The 19,981-nt window shown below is 38.5% G+C and overlaps 1 non-coding gene across 1 annotated transcript; it reads right to left on the bottom strand.

Moving 5' to 3' along the window:
* Positions 1-10,257: 10,257 nt before the first annotated feature.
* LOC127124990 (small nucleolar RNA R71) lies at positions 10,258-10,364 on the bottom strand. The gene has a single exon (XR_007804459.1). It is a non-coding gene; the product is annotated as a small nucleolar RNA R71 (small nucleolar RNA).
* Positions 10,365-19,981: the final 9,617 nt, after the last annotated feature.

Raw genomic sequence — 19,981 nt, forward strand, 5'->3', positions numbered from 1 at the left:
CCATCCAAAATTGGTGGCCTATGAACAGATCCTTAATCTCTCTCCATTGTACCAGAAAGTATTGCCCCTAGATCTCACCCAGAACCAGAGCAGGATGCCTGCTCTGATACCAATTGAAATTCTGGTATCAGATATAAGATGTCTAAGGTAATGTTACGACACTGATATCTGTCAACACACAATGGATAAATAAACAGAATGGCAAAGCAAATAACACAGGCAATTGTTAACCCAGTTCGGTGCAACTCACCTACGTCTAGGGGCTACCAAGCCAGGAAGGAAATTCACTAAAAATAGAATTAGTTCAAAGACTATCCGTACACTTCAACAAGTTACAATCTTTATCACCTAATCTCTACCCATGCAACTTCTACCTAAGCACTCTTAGATATGAGAACCCACTCACTTCACTTACAATCACACACCAATGATTTTAAACAACAATCCCTTGTGAAAAGAAAATACTTTTCAATTACACACTCTTGATTTTACTTCACAGTTTCAATCAAGAAGACACACTCTTGATCTTCCTTCAAAGCTTTGATCAAGAAGAGACACATTTGATCTTGCTTCAAAACTTTGATCAAGTGGACACACACTCTTGCTTAACAGCTTTAGAGTGACAAATTACAACCACAAATCAGTCCAATTCAATCATCAATGGATGACTTGAATGACCTACAAGTCTTACGACTAAACAGACACAAACCCTAGCTCTCTCTCTCTATTTCGCTCAGTCTTGGTTGTGTGTTCAAACAGGTTTTCTAAGTCCCTTTTTATAGAAGCATCCAGCTGGGCTTGGACATCTTGAAAACCCTAAATCTATTTTCCAATCATATATTTTTATAACAGTTGTTTAGATCTCCTTGGAAAATAAGTAAATTTGGTTGTAATCCATGATTGAATGCGCCAGCTAGCCATATCTTCAATCATCCAAAGATTGCCATTAATTGTGCAATCACAAAACACCAGACATTCATATTGAATGTTCTGTCAACAGGATGTCATGACATCGGGTCTGACATCCTGGAAAAATCCTGCATAATCCAATAAGTCCTTTTATAACTTCCAGCAGGTACAACCATATCAGATGCCATGACATTGTGTATGTCATCTGAAACAATCTTGCATGAACATGTCTTTCATTTAAGCTCCAGCAGGTACATCCAGTATCAGAAGCCATGGCATTGTATGTGGCATTCTGAAACAATCCTGCTTGCACATGTTCTTGAACTCCAGTAGGTACATAGGATATCTCATGTTAAGACATCACACATGACATCTTGTGAACACTCTTAGTTTTACCAAAATTGCTACCAACACTTAGAATCAACACGTTTCTATTTCCAGATTTGATCATAACCGTCTAATGATATGACTTATTTAATGGCAGCGTGTGATTCATTTGACTGAAGCGTATGGTAGGCGCGCATGTGTGGACCAAGCGATTTGTCAGCTCAATTAATGAGATCTGCATCCAACGCTCCATGTTTTTTGCAATTTTTAAATTTTGATTTTAATTTTCTTTTTATTTCTTTAATTCCATTTCATTTCAAAAAATCATATCTCCTTCATTATTGGTCCAAAAAATGTGAGACCAATTGCATTTTTCTTCTTTTAATTTCTAGTTTCTAAAAGTGATTTTTAATATTTTTTTATTTTATCATTTGATATTTTTTTTGAATTTTCTCTTTTCTGGTTATTTTTAATTCATTTAAAATAGTTTTTGATATGCAAAAAATACAAAAATATTTTTCCAACCTCTTTGAATGATGATAGATCTATGAAAAATATTCTCATCAATTTATTAATTGATTTGAGATTTATTTTAGATTTTAATTCAATTAGGTTATTTTTATGCATTTTTAATTGATTAAAAATAGTTTCTGACTTCTAAAAATGCTGAAATTTTTTGTCAAACTTTGTTTGACCTTGCTGAACTTAGGATAATTCACTGTGACTTTTCAAAGTTGATTTGAAGTGAGTTTGAAGTTTGACCTTTCTTTATTATTTTAATTCAAGTATTATTTTACTTTTGAAAAATACCAAAAACATTTTATTTGTTTCTTGCCTTCTAATCTTCATCTTGCTTTTGTTTACTATTGTTTGACCTTGATCTCATATATCTTTGGTCAATACTTGTTGATTACTTCATTTCATTTCCATTAATGCACTTTAATATTCATTCTTCTTCTTCTTCTTTTTCTTTTTTGATCAATGAGTTAAAGATTGGTGGTTAGCCTTGATGTATGGGAGGTCTAACCTTCCTTGATTCAAATCTAATTCATCTTGATCATGGATCAAGTAAATGGCTTTGCATTAAGGATAAGTTACTTCCTAATCAAGCAAAGAACCTAAATCAATACAAGATCATTTCTCATCTTCTTTTTGGCATGGCAAGTTGTAGGAGTTTGATTCACTAATCAAAATCTCTAACTTGTGTTGTTGCCTACATTATTATTAACCGGCCTCAGATAGTTATGACTTCTACATAAGCCCAATTACGATTGCTTAACATAGCGCTAAATTGCCTTATGGCATACTAACTCTAACACTAACCATTAACCAGTAACATTTAATTCTTGCACTTTACATTTATGCAATTTACTATTCTTGTACATATTATTCATTTGATTTTGCCCTTTGCTCACTTGAGCACATGTTTATGTTAATGCAATTTGCCTTTTGCTCACTTGAGCACATAATTGTGTATATATTATTGTGCTTGTGCTTTTGTTTTGATTGTTATGGACCAAAATGCAAAAATGGACAAAAAGGACTTAGATTATAGGACATACCCTATGCAAAATGGAGTAAAAAAGGCCTTAATGTTGAAGATGGATTAGAAGGACCAAATCTCTAAACTCACTCTTGTCCACTCTTGATTTGCTTCATGAAACTTTTTGATGTGTGTGCTTTTGTGCTAGGGATTCCTATTTGATCCAAATTGAAGAACCATTGTCATATGCTTCAAAAGAGAGAGATACAAGAGCCATTGGAAGATTCCTAAGAGCTTTGCTTGATTGATTGATTGCTTGAGTATACAGCTATTTGTTTGCTTATTCCAAAGGATGGGAGCTACTTGGATCATCAATATGATCTCAAGAGAGGAACTCCATTTGTGGTCTTGTTTTCTTATCCTTCATCTCTTGTATGATTAATACTTAACCATTCTTCTTCTTCCCTCCACTCTAACCCAAGACAAAACTTTTGTGCAAACATTTAACACTTGTTTTCAAACATTAGAAACCTAGGCATTATGCGTTTGATTTTCAAATTTCTTTTCATAACACTTATTTTGAATTGAATCTTTAAGTTAACTTTGACCATATTTTGTAAATACTTTTCATTTGTAAATATAACTCATTCAAAAGCTTTTGTGGTTTCAATGGCCACTTTCTTATCAAAACTTTTCATAACCTTTAGCTATTAGGTTTGATTTATCCTTGAGGTAGACATAATACTCACCTATATCCTTAGTGATGGACAATGAGTCTTCCATGCTTATTATAGGGTTAACCCCTCACTAGCATGTTGAAGCTATCCTCACATGGTGGATTTGTGGTTTTTAGGTTGAGTTTTCTCCCTTGGATAACAAAAGACCTTAAGGCTTTTGGACCAATCAATTCACCAACTTGTTTTGAGATTTTTATCCCGAACTACGAGGTTTTGATCCTAATCTTTTTTAAGATGGTACGTAGGCAATGGGTTTATCCATCCAAACACAAATTGTAAATAACTTGTAGATTCTCTTCTCACCTCCTCAATCATGTTTGCACAAACAAATTTTTCACAAAATACCAACCTTACAACAAGTGTGAAAAGGTCTCCCTAGGAGTACCTAGGATGTTTTGGGTGCTTAAAAGCTTCCCATTGCATAACCAACCCCCTTACCCCGATCTCTGACATTTTTATTAGTTTTTGATTCGATAAAACTTCTCGATTTTTGTTCGCTTTCTAACCTTTCCTTTGGATAAATAGAAGTGTGGTGGCAACTCGACTTGTATTGTTTTGTATATTATTTTGTGACATATTATTTGTGCCATTTGGGATTACTGTATTGTATGTAATGATTGAATTGCTTGATATATTAATTCCTTGTATGCTTGGTGATCTTTGTGAGATGAGTTCTATACCCAAATTCGAGTGCACTTAGGATAGGAGAATTGCATAGTCTTGTCAACTTGTGTGGAGTTATTCCTTCGCAAGTTGACTTGCAAGCCCATTCACTTGGTGGAGGTCATGTTGGGATCAATAATGTCACACGAGTAGTCGTGGTTAGACATTACTCTTTCCAATATAGACTTTAGAAGCCAAGGACCTTAGTTTACCAAGCCCATCTTGGCCTATTCTTAGGATGTAGTGCGAAAGTCGTTCGAGTGTAAGATTTGATACGATTGTTACGCGATACTACACTCATAAGAGTCTCTCTTGAGAATATTTTTGGAATACGAGTAGTCGTTTATCCGATAATATCCGAAAGATGGGATGATGACTGTGGGAACCTCTTGTAGAACATGTCTGGCAGGTTTAACCCTAGTACACTCCCTTTGGGTGGTCCTTAACCGAGACTCCATGCTCGTGACTTGCAACAAACCCTTGATTCATGGTTGATCCGTTCTTGTATCCTTAATATTAATGGAACTTGGGTGTTGATAAGGTGTAAACCATAATCCACCAAAATGGATGATTGATATTAAGGATGACTTGATCCATCCCATGACCTTTGTGTGGTGTGTTTTGATTGATCCTTGAGTGTGATTGTTGCATCCATGCATTCATGCACCCATTTGCATCCATATCATCAATAATGAGAGAATTTTCAAAGGAACTTAAGAGGTCTACTTGCAAATTTTCAGACATGGAAAGACAAAAAAGGAATACGAAGAAGTACAGTTTCAAACAACCCGACTTGAAAGAGCTAAGGAATTTTACATCCTATGTATTAGATCCCTTGGATTTCAAGCCTCGTCATGGGAAGCTTCTATCTATTATGGCTACTCAGGTAGACGAATGTTTGATGAGTGTATTGGTGCAGTTTTATGATCCCTTGTACCGTTGCTTCACATTTCCGGATTTCTAGCTCTTGCCTACGCTTGAGGAGTATGCCTATCTTGTGGGCATACCTATCCTAGATTAGTTGTCGTTCAGTGGCTTAGAGAGGGTTCCTACTTCTCAAGCGATAGCTGATATGTTGCATATAGATGAATCTCTGGTTGGTGCTCATATGACTACCAAAGGTGGAATTCAAGGTCTCCCTTCTGAGTTCCTCATCGCTCAAGCTACTATGTATGGGAAGGCCATGAGTGAGGATACCTTTGAGGCCATATTTGTACTTCTCATCTATGGGCTAGTGTTATTCCCCAACATCGACAAGTTTATGGATATGAACACTATTAGGATCTTCTCTACTCTTAATCCCGTTCTGACTCTGTTGGGTGACACTTATTTCTCTTTGCATATGAGGAATGCAGAGGGTGGTGGTACCATTGTGTGTTGTTTTCCTCTGTTGTACAAGTGGTTTATTTCGCACTTGCCGCAGAAGGTCGCCTTCAAGGAGAACAAAGGATGTCTACGGTGGTCCACGAGACTTATGTCTCTCACTAATGATGATATCTTTTGGTACAACCGTGTATATCATGGTGTGCAGATTATCGACTCTTGTGGTGAATTCTCCAATGTGCCTCTTCTTGGTACATATGGTGGGATTAACTACAACCCTATTTTGGCACGTCATCAGCTTGGGTTCCCCCTTAAGGATAAACCTAATAAAATTCTGTTAGAAGGTGTATTCTTCCAGGAGGGTAAAGATCCCCAAGGCTTGAAGGGCAGGATGGTTCGCGCTTGGCGCAAGATCCATAGGAAGGGAAGAAAGGAGTTGGGTCCGAAGAACTGTATTGCTTTGGAACCCTATAACTCTTAGGTTAGGAGGAGAGCTTCTGAGTACCTTATGCCTTATGAGTATCCAAGACCTACGCCTTCGGTTGTAGCTGGGCCTTCAACCCTCCCTGACCAAGGAGTAGAGGAGTTGAGAGACGAAGACCGTTCATGTGCCTGGATCCGTGAACGAGAGGAGTTACGTCAGCAGCTTAGAGAGAAGGATGCTTTGATAGATTTTTTGGAGCACCAGGTAATTGATGAGCCTGATGATGCATTGACTTCTCTTCTTCCCCAGTCTTCCAAGTTTTGGAAGATGAAGTATGATCGACTCGCCAAAGAGAAGGCAGATATGGAGGCAGCCTTTGAGAGGGAGGTGAAGAGGCTTCGTGCAGCTTATCTTCCAGTCTCCAGAGCCTTAGATGATTGTTTCTAGGGTTCCATAGGATGTTCATTTTCCTTCTCTCTTGTATTGTATTTGGTTACCAAGACTGTACTTCTTTGGTGTAAAATTTTTTCCAGATATTATTAATGTGATATTTCCATATATGTCTAAATGATTAATATTTTCAAATATTTGCAAATAGGACTCTAAAGTTCCTCTGATAAATAAAATAAATCATATGCACAAGCATTGCATGCATCATGTGCATAAGCAGGTTTTGCTTCAGGCTTCTTGTTCAGTGGTCTAACTCTGTGTTCTTCATTTATTTTGAAGACAAGTTGACTCACCGGTACTACACTCGAGCCAACGCTTCAAGACTGATGGATCATCTAGAGCAAGAGAACCGTGAACTCAAGGAGGAAGTGGCCAGATTGACTGCTCTGATGGAGTATTTCATGGCCGTCTAGAGCCAGTCGTCTCCAAGACCTTCAACTCCTCCCCAGAGGACAATCATCTCTGAGATTGCCTCTTCAACAGTGCCTGCGGCCAGCGCCCACTTTGCACCAACTGCTATGCCAGTCGGGTTTCCCTGGGGGATGCCTGCCAACTTTGTTCCTAAGGGTCTTGCCCCCACATTTTCTTCTCTGCCGGCATCTAGGCTGGTCCTTGCCGTTCCACCTCCTGTTGTGCCTACTATGCCCAGAGTAGACGACACCATCTTCCACTCTGAGCCGTCTGAGGGCCCAGATGTCTATGAAAAGATGGATGCAATGAACGATCATTTTCTTGAGCTCCACAAGGAACTCAAGACTCTCAGAGGAAAGGACATCTTTGGCAAGTCTGCTGCTGAACTCTGCTTAGTACCAAATGTCAAAATCCCTGTAAAATTCAGAGTACCTGACTTTGAAAAGTACAAGGGAAATACTTGCCCTCTCAGCCACCTGGTTATGTATGTGAGGAAGATGTCGACTCAGACCGATAATGATCAGCTTCTTATTCACTATTTCCAGGACAGTTTGTCTGGTGCTTCCCTGATATGGTATATGGGCTTGGACAGCGCAAACATCCGATCCTTCAATGACCTTGGCGAGGCCTTCGTCAAGCAATACAAGTATAATGTAGATATGGCTCCCGATAGGGATCAATTGACAGCCATGTCCCAGAAGGACATGGAAACTTTCAAAGAGTACGCCCAGAGGTGGCGAGAGCTAGCAACACAGATTGTGGCTCCGCCAGAAGAGAAAGAAATGACCAAGATCTTCCTGAAGACCTTGAGCTCATTCTATTATGAGCGGATGATTGCCAACGCTCCTTCTGATTTCACCGAGATGGTGAACATGGGGATGCGTTTCGAGGAAGGAGTCAGGGAAGGGTGCCTGACCAGAGAAGAAGGCTCTTCTGCCAAACGATATGGGGCGTTTGGAAAGAAGAAAGATGGCGAGGCATATGCTGTGACCTCCCATATTAAACCAAGAAGACCCTCAGTAAGGAGGAAGACCGTGCGTCCCGCCGGTAATCAGCATCAGGTGGCTCACATAGCACCTGTTTTCAAAGAAAACCAGCACTATCAGCACAACAATAACCAGCAACAGCAACATCAACAATATCAACAACAACAACACCGTCCTTAATAGCAGGTGATAACATGAAATTATATCATATTTTAGAACTTAATTCAATTAAATTATATTATTATTTATTTCAATTTACTTCATTTTATCAGATATTACGCGGTATTTCCTTTCTATTTGTCTCAGGTGATCAATTTGAAGCAAAAGTAAAAAAAAGGAAGAAAAGGAGGTGCAAAAAGGAGTGAAAAGAAGCGAACATCAAAGCCCAGCCCAAAGCACAAGAACACAGGCACTGTGCCTGTGACGAACGTCACAGAGGCTGTGACGAGCGTCACGCCTTGCACACTCCTGTAACGAACGTCACACATGGTGTGACGAACGTCACACCATTCCTACATTTTTGGCACCCGGAACGCGTTGAACCTATCTGCACGCTTGACTCTTTTTCAAAGTAATGGCTATATTTACGGAAGACGCTTTGAAAACCGTTACGGAGGGCACCAATATAAATAGCTACTTTCTAAACCTGCAGCAACACGCTTTTTTCCAGATTTCGGCAGTTTCCAATTTTCTTTTTCTCAGCAGCTTAGGCATATCTTTTACATACTACTTTTGCAACTCTTATTATTTTCTTTTAGCAATTTTATTTTCTTCTCTAGAACTTAATTAGTTTTTCACATAATAGTTTCTACACCGGAAACTATTGTGTACCTTTTCACCGGATCTAACCTTACGTTAGAATCTAGTTTTTTTATTCCTTCGTTTTAATTTGTTGGTTAATTGAAGAATTCAAGAACAAATCCTACCGGCTTGTGGTGGAGTGTTCAAGACTACTGTTTAAATTATTCAGGTTCTTTAATTATTGTTTAATGCTTTGTTTTATTATTTATTTATATTATTTGCTTGAGATGAGTCTGTTTATGCATGATAATTATCTATGTTTGTTTAGCATGTCTGGCTAATTCGCTCAGATATCGGTATGTAAAGTAAGCGGAATGAAGGAATCAAAACTAAGTTGGTTTAATTAAGTTTAAAATTAAAATCACTCATTTTACGGTCTCAATTTACAGGTTTAATAACAAGGTTTTTGTACGAAAGTAAAAGACATAAAGAAGTTAAAATCAATAGAGCGAAAGTTTGAGGTTTTAACTGGACAATGTAAATTGGACATTAATTCTAGATCAGGGCGAGAGCAATTTTTAGAGTTAATTAAATTCTAATCTTTTTCAAAAAGTATTTTTAAAGATTGAATGTGAGGACGAGAGTTAAGCATTTGAATTTAATTATATAACCTAAGTCAACAGAGCGAGAGTTTGAGATAAGGGTGTTTAAACGGTTAGTGTTTTCTTAAAAAAGAGTTTCTACGGATTCTATTGTTTTCAAAAAGTGGTTTTTGACTTAACTATAAGTGACAGCTACGTTAACATAAAATCATGGTTTATTCAACAGAGCGAGAGTTTGAGATAAAACTTTTAATCAATAAAGTCAACTGAAAAGATTTGTTTTAAAACCAAGGGACCGACAAAGAATTGATTCCCTAATTACGACGAACTGCATACCGATATCCGCTTTATTAATATTTAATCTAGATCTTAGTTTAGTTTTTAGCTTTTCCCCAAACAATCAAAGATTATCCACCTTAGCTTTACGAAGTAACCTTAGATAACGGTATATCGATTCATAATCCCTTGTGGGATCGATATCTTTTAAAACTACGCGATAGAACTGTGCACTTGCAGTTTGTACCCCAATTCGACTCATAAAGTCGAGCGATCAAGTTTTTGGCGCCGTTGCCGGGGACTTTTATTTAATCGATATCGTAACTCTTCTGTTACGCTGTAGAGACTAAGGTTTCTTTTTCTTTTCTTTCTTTCGTTGATTTGTATGCCACATACTCGCTCACAAGGCGAGCCGTTCTACTTACGAATCAACGATATCGAACTATATCTCTGAGTCTTACGACGAATTCGGGAATATCGTGCTGCAAACAATCTCCCTCCTGTCGAACTTCCTGATTTCAAAAATATTTTCCCTTCGATACCCGAGATGGCAGAACCAGCTCGTGCTCTTAGAGATTACGCCGCTCCATCGCAAGATGAACCGCATTCAAGTATTGCTCCGCCAGCAATCGAAGCAAACAACTTCGAATTCAAACCTTCGTTGTTGCAGGCAGTGCAACAGAACCAATTCTCTGGAAATCCTACCGAGGATCCTAACCTTCATTTATCCGTATTTGTCCAATACGCTGATACTGTTAAAGCTAATGGTGTCACTTCAGAGGCAATTCGACTTCGTCCTTTTCCTTTCTCACTAAGAGATAGCGCTAGAATATGGCTTCAATCTCTCCCCTCCAACTCTGTCACCACATGGAACGAGTTGAAGAAAGTGTTTCTTGCCCGATATTTTCCGCCAAGCAAAACAGCTATGTTAAGAGCCCAGATAAATGGATTTAAACAGAAAGATAACGAGTCTCTTTTCGAAGCATGGGAAAGATACAAAGACATGATGAGACTTTGCCCACACCATGGTTTAGAAGACTGGTTAGTAATTCACACATTCTATAATGGTCTCTTGTACAACACAAGGTTAACAATAGACGCCGCTGCAGGTGGTGCACTAATGAACAAACCTTATGCTGATGCTTACCAGCTCATCGAAAGCATGGCCCAAAACCACTATCAGTGGGGAACCGAACGAACAATGGTGGAAAAACCTCAAACGAAAACCGGCATGTACGAGATAAGTAACCTTGATCATGTTAATGCAAAAGTGGATGCTCTGGTCCAGAAAATTGAAAGTTTAAGTGTATCACCTCCAACCGCCGTGGTTGCTATAACTCAGAATTGCGAGGTCTGCGGAATCCAAGGTCACACTCCTACGGATTGTCAACTCTTGACAGGAATCCAAGCAGAGCAAGTGAACTATGCTCAAGGAAGCCCCTATTCGCATACCTATAACTCAAATTGGAAGAACCATCCAAATTTTTCATATAAGAGTAATAATGCTTTGTACGCACCTGGACAATCTCTAAATCAAGCCCCAGCTATACCTCCGGGATATCAGAAACCGAACCCATCTACACATAATAATAACACCCCTAGGAAATCCAACTTGGAAATTATGATGGAAAACTTTATAGCTTCTCAACAACAAACCAATAAAGATTTCTTAAACCAGAATGTACACACTGGCGAACAAATCAAACAACTAGCAAGTAAAGTGGATGCCCTGGCTACCCATAACAAAATGCTGGAAACACAAATATCACAAGTAGCTCAACAACAAGCGCCTACTGCTGCCCCAACTGGTACATTTCCTGGACAGCCCCAACCTAACCCGAGAAGCCACGCTCATGTAATCATATTAAGAAGTGGTACGGAAGTGGAAGGACCGTCTGATCCAAGGATAGGAAACCAAAACCCTAAAAAGTCAACTGAGGAAGAAAGTAGACCTAAGGAAAAGGAAGAGAGTAATAAGGAAACCGTAGAAAAGAAGGAACCTTATGTACCTCCACCACCTTATAAACCACCTATCCCTTACCCTCAAAGGCTTGTTAAAACCAAAGATGCGGGCCAATTTAAAAAATTTGTTGACCTCCTAAAACAATTAAACGTCACAATTCCGTTTACAGAAGCTATTATGCAAATGCCCTCATACGCCAAGTTCTTAAAAGAAATTCTTTCTAATAAAAGGAAACTTGAAGATAGCGAAACCGTTACACTCCTTGCCGAATGTAGCACTATAATCCAGAACATGCCTCCTAAACTCAAAGATCCGGGTAGTTTCTCTATACCCTGTCAGCTAGGAAAATTTGTCATCGACAAAGCCTTATGCGATTTAGGAGCCGGAATTAGTGTTATGCCTTTATCCATATGCAAGAGACTTGAAATGGGAGAATTAAGACCAACTAAAATGTCTGTGCAACTAGCAGATCGTTCCGTCAAATATCCTGTAGGAATTCTTGAAAACGTTCCCGTACGCATAGGTCAATTCTACATTCCAACCGATTTTATAATTATGGATATTAGAGAAGATGAAGTTACACCCATTATACTAGGAAGACCATTTTTAGCAACTGCCGGTGCAATCATAGACGTAAAACGAGGACGACTCACCTTCGAAGTAGGAGAAGAGAAAATTGAGTTCATTCTTTCCCAATTTTTGAAAGCACATGCAATAGAAGATACATGTTACTTTATGGATATCATCGATGAATGCATAAAATAAACAGAGTTAGGGGAAGACAAATCATCCGACTGTCCTGTAGAAGACAAACTCAACCAATGTTTGGCAATAACACCGGACCCTACGCAGTGTCTTAAGAAACCAACCCTAGATCTGAAAACACTTCCCAAAAATCTGAGATATGAATTCCTAGACTTAGAACTTGAACGACCAGTGATAGTTAATGCAGACCTAGGAAGACTCGAAACAGAAAAACTCCTACATATCTTAAGAAAGTATCCGACCGCACTAGGTTACAACATCACCGATCTTAAAGGAATAAGTCCTTCTATTTGTATGCACCGCATCATGCTAGAAGAAGACTGCAAAACTTCTAGAGAACACCAGAGGAGACTAAATCCGATCCTGAGTGAGGTGGTGAAGAAGGAAATAACCAAGTTATTAGAGGCAGGTATCATATATCCTATATCTGATAGCAAATGGGTTAGTCCTGTACACGTAGTACCAAAGAAAGGAGGCATAACCGTTATTGAAAACGAAAAAGGGGAAACTATAACCAAACGAATCGAATCGGGATGGAGAATGTGCATTGACTATAGGAAACTAAACAAAGCAACCCGAAAAGATCATTTCCCTTTACCATTCATTGACCAGATGTTAGAACGTTTGGCAAAACATTCACATTTCTGCTATCTGGACGGTTATTCAGGCTTCTTTCAAATACCAATTCATCCTGATGACCAAGAAAAGACGACGTTCACATGCCCTTTTGGTACCTTCGCTTATAGACGAATGTCGTTTGGCTTGTGTAATGCTCCTGCAACCTTTCAAAGATGCATGATGGCAATTTTCGCCGACTTTCTCGAAAACATCATGGAAGTATTTATGGATGACTTTTTCGTATGCGGACAAAGTTTTGAAGAATGACTTGAGAACCTAGAAAGAGTTCTTGAGCGATGTGTAAAAGTAAACTTAGTACTTAATTGGGAGAAATGCCACTTTATGGTACAAGAAGGAATTGTTTTAGGACACATTATATCAAATAGAGGAATTGAAGTAGACAAAGCCAAAATAGAGGTAATCGAAAACCTTCAACCCCCAAGAACCGTGAGAGAAGTACGAAGCTTCTTAGGACACGCCGGTTTTTACCGACGATTCATCAAAGACTTCTCTAAAATAACTAAACCTTTAACCGGACTATTGATGAAAGATGCTGAATTCATATTCGACAATAACTGTTTAGAAGCATTTCAAACGCTTAAGCAAGCATTGATCTCCGCACCCATAATGCAGACACTCGACTGGAATGAACCATTCGAAATAATGTGCGATGCCAGCGATTACGCTGTAGGTGCTGTTTTAGGACAACGAAAGGATAAAAAGCTTCACGTTATATATTACGCAAGTAGAACTCTAGATGAAGCGCAGATGAATTACGCCACAACCGAGAAAGAACTCCTAGCAGTTGTGTTTGCGTTAGATAAATTTCGTTCTTACTTGGTCGGAGCCAAAATAATAGTTTACACTGACCACGCTGCTATCAAATACCTCTTAACAAAAAAAGATGCTAAACCTAGACTCCTAAGATGGATCCTGTTACTACAAGAGTTCGATTTGGAAATCAAAGACAAGAAAGGAACTGAAAACGTAGTAGCAGACCACCTCTCTAGACTTGAGAACCTTGAACCGGAAAGAACATCAATTAATGATGATTTCTCGTACGATAAACTCATAGCTACTTTGGAAGAGAATAACTCTGACAAGCAAGTAGAAACCACCCTAGCTGTATCTGTTACACCGTGGTACGCTGACCTCGTCAATTATTTAGCTGCCGGAATAGTTCCACCTACTTTATCTTACCAGCAGAAGAAACGATTCTTCTACGACATAAAACACTATTACTGGGACGATCCCTTACTTTTCAAAAGAGGCCCCGATGGTATTTTCCGTCGATGTATACCCGAAGAAGAGGTAGAAAATATAATCCAACACTGCCACTCCGCTCCTTATGGTGGACACGCAAGTACATCCAAGACCTGCTCTAAAATCCTACAATCCGGCTTTTATTGGCCAAATATATGGAAGGACGTACATGCGGCTATTAAGGAATGTGACAGATGTCAACGCACAAGAAACATATCTTGACATGACGAGATGCCACAAAAAGGTATTTTGGAAGTAGAGATTTTCGACGTGTGGGGAATAAACTTCATGGGACCTTTTCCATCCTCTTTCAGTAACAAATACATACTCGTGGCAGTAGACTACGTTTCAAAATGGATCGAAGCTATAGCTTCTCCAACAAATGACACCCGAGTAGTAACTAGACTCTTTAAGAATATAATATTTCCGAGATTCGGCATCCCAAGAATAGTAGTCAGTGATGGTGGATCATATTTCATATCCAAGGTACTCGAAAAACTTCTGTTTAAGTATGGCGTAAGCCATAGAGTAGCGACACCTTACCACCCTCAGACCAGTGGGCAAGTGGAAGTGTCCAACAGAGAGATTAAACAAATATTAGAAAAAACAGTCGCCACTTCAAGGAAAGATTGGTCATTAAAATTACCAGAAGCTTTATGGGCGTATCGAACTGCTTATAAAACCCCCATAGGGACGACCCCATTTAAGCTCATTTATGGAAAATCCTGCCACCTCCCGGTAGAATTAGAACATAAAGCCTATTGGGCTATTAGAAATCTGAACCTAAACTATAAGGCCGCCGGCGAAAAGAGAATCCTTGACATAAACGAATTAGAGGAACTCAGAAGAGACGCCTATGAAAATGCCAGAATCTACAAAGAAAGAACAAAACAATGGCATGACAAGCGCATATCAAGGAAAATCTTCAAGCAAGGTCTATTTCCGGGAAAACTACGATCCAGATGGTCAGGTCCTTTTCATATCACTAACATCTTTCCCAGTGGAGCGGTAGAAATTAAAGGAAAATCCACAGAACCGTTCACCGTAAACGGACAACGTCTAAAACACTATCACTGTGCGGAAACCAATGAAGATTCGCAAGTCTTGCACTTAGACGAAATGCCTCCAGAAACTATAGATTGTAATTGATTGTTTTTATGTCGAGCTTGCGACATTAAACAAAGCGCTTAGTGGGAGACAACCCACAAATTATTTTATTTCCTTATTCTATTATTATTATTATTATTATTTCTCTATTTTCTCCTTAATTATCCTTTTCTGTTTAGTATTCATTCTTAATTTATTTTAATTTATTAAAAACTTCTTTCTTCTTTCGGCATTTGGCAAAATCCTGACTAAAACTCATGTTTTCTTTTCTCTAGCTAACACTAATCAGATGGGACATATTGATCGTATGGGTATCAAATTCAGAGGAATGGCTCACAAACTAAAATTTGAGGAACTAGCCACTAGAGAGATGCTACCTAGTTTATATGCTGATGACTGGGCTATGACCGCCCTTGGACTAAGAGAAAGTGTCCTGTATTTGCTGAATCATATAGGATGGGAAACATCCCCTATCCTACGACATTTCGTCACCTACCGTAGACTAACACTAGAATTCCTTAGCTCACTAATCTATCTACCCAGCCATGGGAAAGGCATTAGCAGAGGTTTTATCCAGTTCAGAATGTTCAACATGGAATACCAATTTAATATTAGAGACTTTACCAACCTTTTGGGTTTCCCTACCTCCCTTGATACATTCACAGTAAGCCAGGAAGAACTTTTTGAATATAGAGAACTTGAACACTTTTGGGGTAGTTTGACTGGAAATGATGAGCCCGAGGAACATGCGTTTCTCTCTGGAAACATTCATAACCCGGCTTTCCGTTACTTCCATGGGATCCTGACCCACACCTTATTTGGAGAAAAGCCAAACAGCACTTCAATTTCACGTGATGAACTTTTCATCATATTCTGTGCTTCCCAGAACTGTCCAGTAAACGGTGCCACCTTTATGCTAGCAAATTTAGACCACCTTATCGAAGATGAGCGAGCACCAATTAGAGTAGGCGGTTTGATAACTATGATAGGTAATGCTATTGGATTACGTCAGCCTATGCTTGACTTAAGCCCTTTTTGTGGCATTACCATTATGAGTATACCCTTCCTCTTCAACACCTTGTTTATAGCAAACCTAGGATCTGACGAGTTCGAGCTTATAATTTATAACCAGGTTCTTTGCCTATTTACCTTACCCGATCCTAGGACTAGTGTTCACAACCGCAGTAACTGGCTCTACAATTTGAATGCAACACCCTCTCCTGCTAGATCCACTGAATCCATCCAGGACTATGAGATTTGTGATGACCAGATCCCTTATGCTGAATCTGACCCTCAGACACCATCTGGCTATTATGATATTGACCCTCCTCCTCAGCCTGTTCAGACCGAAGAATCAGCAATATCTGACCTCCGACATCATATGCCCGAAACTGATTATAACACCGCCACCTCTATGATCTAAATGCTCCCGAAGCCACCGAGCCTTCACAAGCAAACCCTCCCGCAGACGAGTTTGAAGACATGGAGCAAGGTGATCATGCTCCTGCACAACAATCAGTCCCGCTCAACCCTTCTGATAATGCAACTGGCCCATCCTCACAACGTCGTCGACGAAGAAGGCCTGCAACCAACGACGACATCATGGATTCTATTGATGGTATGCAAGCACAGAATGTCGAGATGCTGCAAATGATGCGTCAAATGTAACAACAACAGGATGCTAGGAATGCCATAACCGACCAGCGGTTCACTGAGTTGTTCAGCAGATTTGACAACTTAGAAGTACATCAACGATCACCAGGTCCAAGAACCAGAGGCGGAAGGCAGCCTTAGTTGTAGTTCCTCTTCCCTTTCCCTATTGTATTTCATTTCCTTAAAACATTGGGGAAAATGTTTAATTTAAGTATGGGGGGAAAACTTGTTCTTTCTACTTCCATTTTTTTTCAAGTATGTACCTTTCCTTTCATTGTTATTTCCCTTTTAATTATTGTAAAATATATATATATATATATATATATATATATATATATATATATATATATATATATATATATATATATATATATATATATATATATATATATATATATTTAGATTTATTTTAAGTTAAGTCCAGAGTGTGAACAAATTTCTATTATCTATTCCCTCAATTTTCATGAGCCACAACAAAAATTCAACACCCAATAAGTATAAAGGTTGCTCATTTTATCGAACTTGAGACGAATTAAGACAAAAAAAAACTACTACCGCCAAACACTCTAAACAAACCTCAACATGTTAGATCAGGATAAGTACCTATTATACCAATCCCTTGAACTTTTAGTTTTATAAGTAACCCCGAGTAGTTTATACAAGAAGTCAGCACCATCTTAATAGCAAACTACGTGGAGGGCCGATGAATATAAGTGAATGATTCCCAAAGTAACATAAAAAAAAAATATATATCAGGAAATGCACTAAGTAAGTTAGGTGATCCTTACCAGATCATTTAATCTAAAGGTTGCAGATCATACAAAGGCATAATATGAAAGATCCATTATGAGTTGGTTCAGCAGGTATCTGGTGCTGAACTTGGTAGGGCGGACTACGGTCCGATCCCCCGCAATTTGCAATGGACTGAATAACGAAGTTATCCGACTTATGTACCAGAACTTCTAGCAAAAAGGGGATCAGAATCACTAACCGGTTACTCCACTATGTGCGCGAAAAGATAAAGGGCTTAATGTGATTTCGCTAGAATGAAAACGGGTGAAATAAGAGTAAAGGAACTAGGATAGCTATCATAGTGTACTTGAACTGATTTGCATAAGGCAGGGTTATCTAGGTTGTGACGGTGGTTGTTGATGTCAAGATTTAACTCAAGTTACCTCTAAACAAAATTTACATGCAACCTAATACGAATTGACGTGTGTTTTGAAATTTCATCTGCCTAAAACCTTTAACGAGTTCTATACTGTATTTTGCTTGAGGACAAGCAAAGATCTAAGTATGTGGGAGTTTGATAACATGAAATTATATCATATTTTAGGACTTAATTCAATTAAATTATATTATTATTTATTTCAGTTTACTTCATTTTATCAGATATTACGCGGTATTTCCTTTCTATTTGTCTCAGGTGATCAATTTGAAGCAAAAGTAAAAAAAAGGAAGAAAAGGAGGTGCAAAAAGGAGTGAAAAGAAGCGAACATCAAAGCCCAGCCCAAAGCACAAGAACACAGGCGATGTGCCTGTGACGAACGTCACAGAGGCTGTGACGAGCGTCACGCCTTGCACACTCCTGTAACGAACGTCACACATGGTGTGACGAACGTCTCACCATTCCTACATTTTTGGCACCAGGAACGCGTTGAACCTATCTGCACGCTTGACTCTTTTTCAAAGTAATGGCTATATTTACGGAAGATGCTTTGAAAACCGTTACGGAGGGCACCAATATAAATAGCTACTTTCTAAACCTGCAGCAACACGCTTTTTTCCAGATTTCGGCAGTTTCCAATTTTCTTTTTCTCAGCAGCTTAGGCATATCTTTTACATACTACTTTTGCAACTCTTATTATTTTCTTTTGGCAATTTTATTTTCTTCTCTAGCACTTAATTAGTTTTTCACATAATAGTTTCTACACCGGAAACTATTGTGTACCTTTTCACCGGATCTAACCTTACGTTAGAATCTAGTTTTTTTATTCCTTCGTTTTAATTTGTTGGTTAATTGAAGAATTCAAGAACAAATCCTACCGGCTTGTGGTGGAGTGTTCAAGACTACTGTTTAAATTATTCAGGTTCTTTAATTATTGTTTAATGCTTTGCTTTATTATTTATTTATATTATTTTCTTGAGATGAGTCTGTTTATGCATGATAATTATCTAAGTTTGTTTAGCATGTCTGGCTAATTCGCTCAGATATCGGTATGTAAAGTAAGCGGAATGAAGGAATCAAAACTAAGTTGGTTTAATTAAGTTTAAAATTAAAATCACTCTTTTTACGGTCTCAATTTACAGGTTTAATAACAAGGTTTTTGTACGAAAGTAAAAGACATAAAGAAGTTAAAATCAATAGAGCGAGAGTTTGAGGTTTTAACTGGACAGTGTAAATTGGACATTAATTCTAGATCAGGGCGAGAGCAATTTTTAGAATTAATTAAATTCTAATCTTTTTCAAAAAGTATTTTTAAAGATTGAATGTGAGGACGAGAGTTAAGCATTTGAATTTAATTATATAACCTAAGTCAACAGAGCGAGAGTTTGAGATAAGGGTGTTTAAACGGTTAGTGTTTTCTTAAAAAAGAGTTTCTACGGATTCTATTGTTTTCAAAAAGTGGTTTTTGACTTAACTATAAGTGACAGCTACGTTAACATAAAATCATGGTTTATTCAACAGAGCGAGAGTTTGAGATAAAACTTTTAATCAATAAAGTCAACTGAAAAGATTTGTTTTAAAACCAAGAGACCGACAAAGAATTGATTCCCTAATTACGACGAACTGCATACCGATATCCGCTTTATTAATATTTAATCTAGATCTTAGTTTAGTTTTTAGCTTTTCCCCAAACAATCAAACATTATCCACCTTAGCTTTATGAAGTAACCTTAGATAACGGTATATCGATTCATAAGTCCCTGTGGGATCGATATCTTTTAAAACTACGCGATAGAACTGTGCACTTGCAGTTTGTACCCCAATTCGACTCATAAAGTCGAGCAATCAGCAGGCCTACCAGCCTCGAAACAACAATCAGACTAGTACCTGCTACGAGAGGAAAAGGGTCACCTTTGATCCTATTCCTATGACCTATGCAGAGCTGTATCCCTCTTTGATAGAAAGGAAGCTGATTACTCCACGCAATCCACCGGCTATACCTACCAACCCTCAGTGGTGGTATAAGCCCGAGTTATATTGTGTCTATCATTCCGGTGCCCCTGGACATGACGTGGAAAATTGTTACCCGCTGAACACCAAGGTTCAAGACCT

Source organism: Lathyrus oleraceus, chromosome 2 (assembly GCF_024323335.1).
Source record: "Lathyrus oleraceus cultivar Zhongwan6 chromosome 2, CAAS_Psat_ZW6_1.0, whole genome shotgun sequence".
Classification (NCBI taxonomy): Eukaryota; Viridiplantae; Streptophyta; class Magnoliopsida; order Fabales; family Fabaceae; genus Lathyrus; species Lathyrus oleraceus.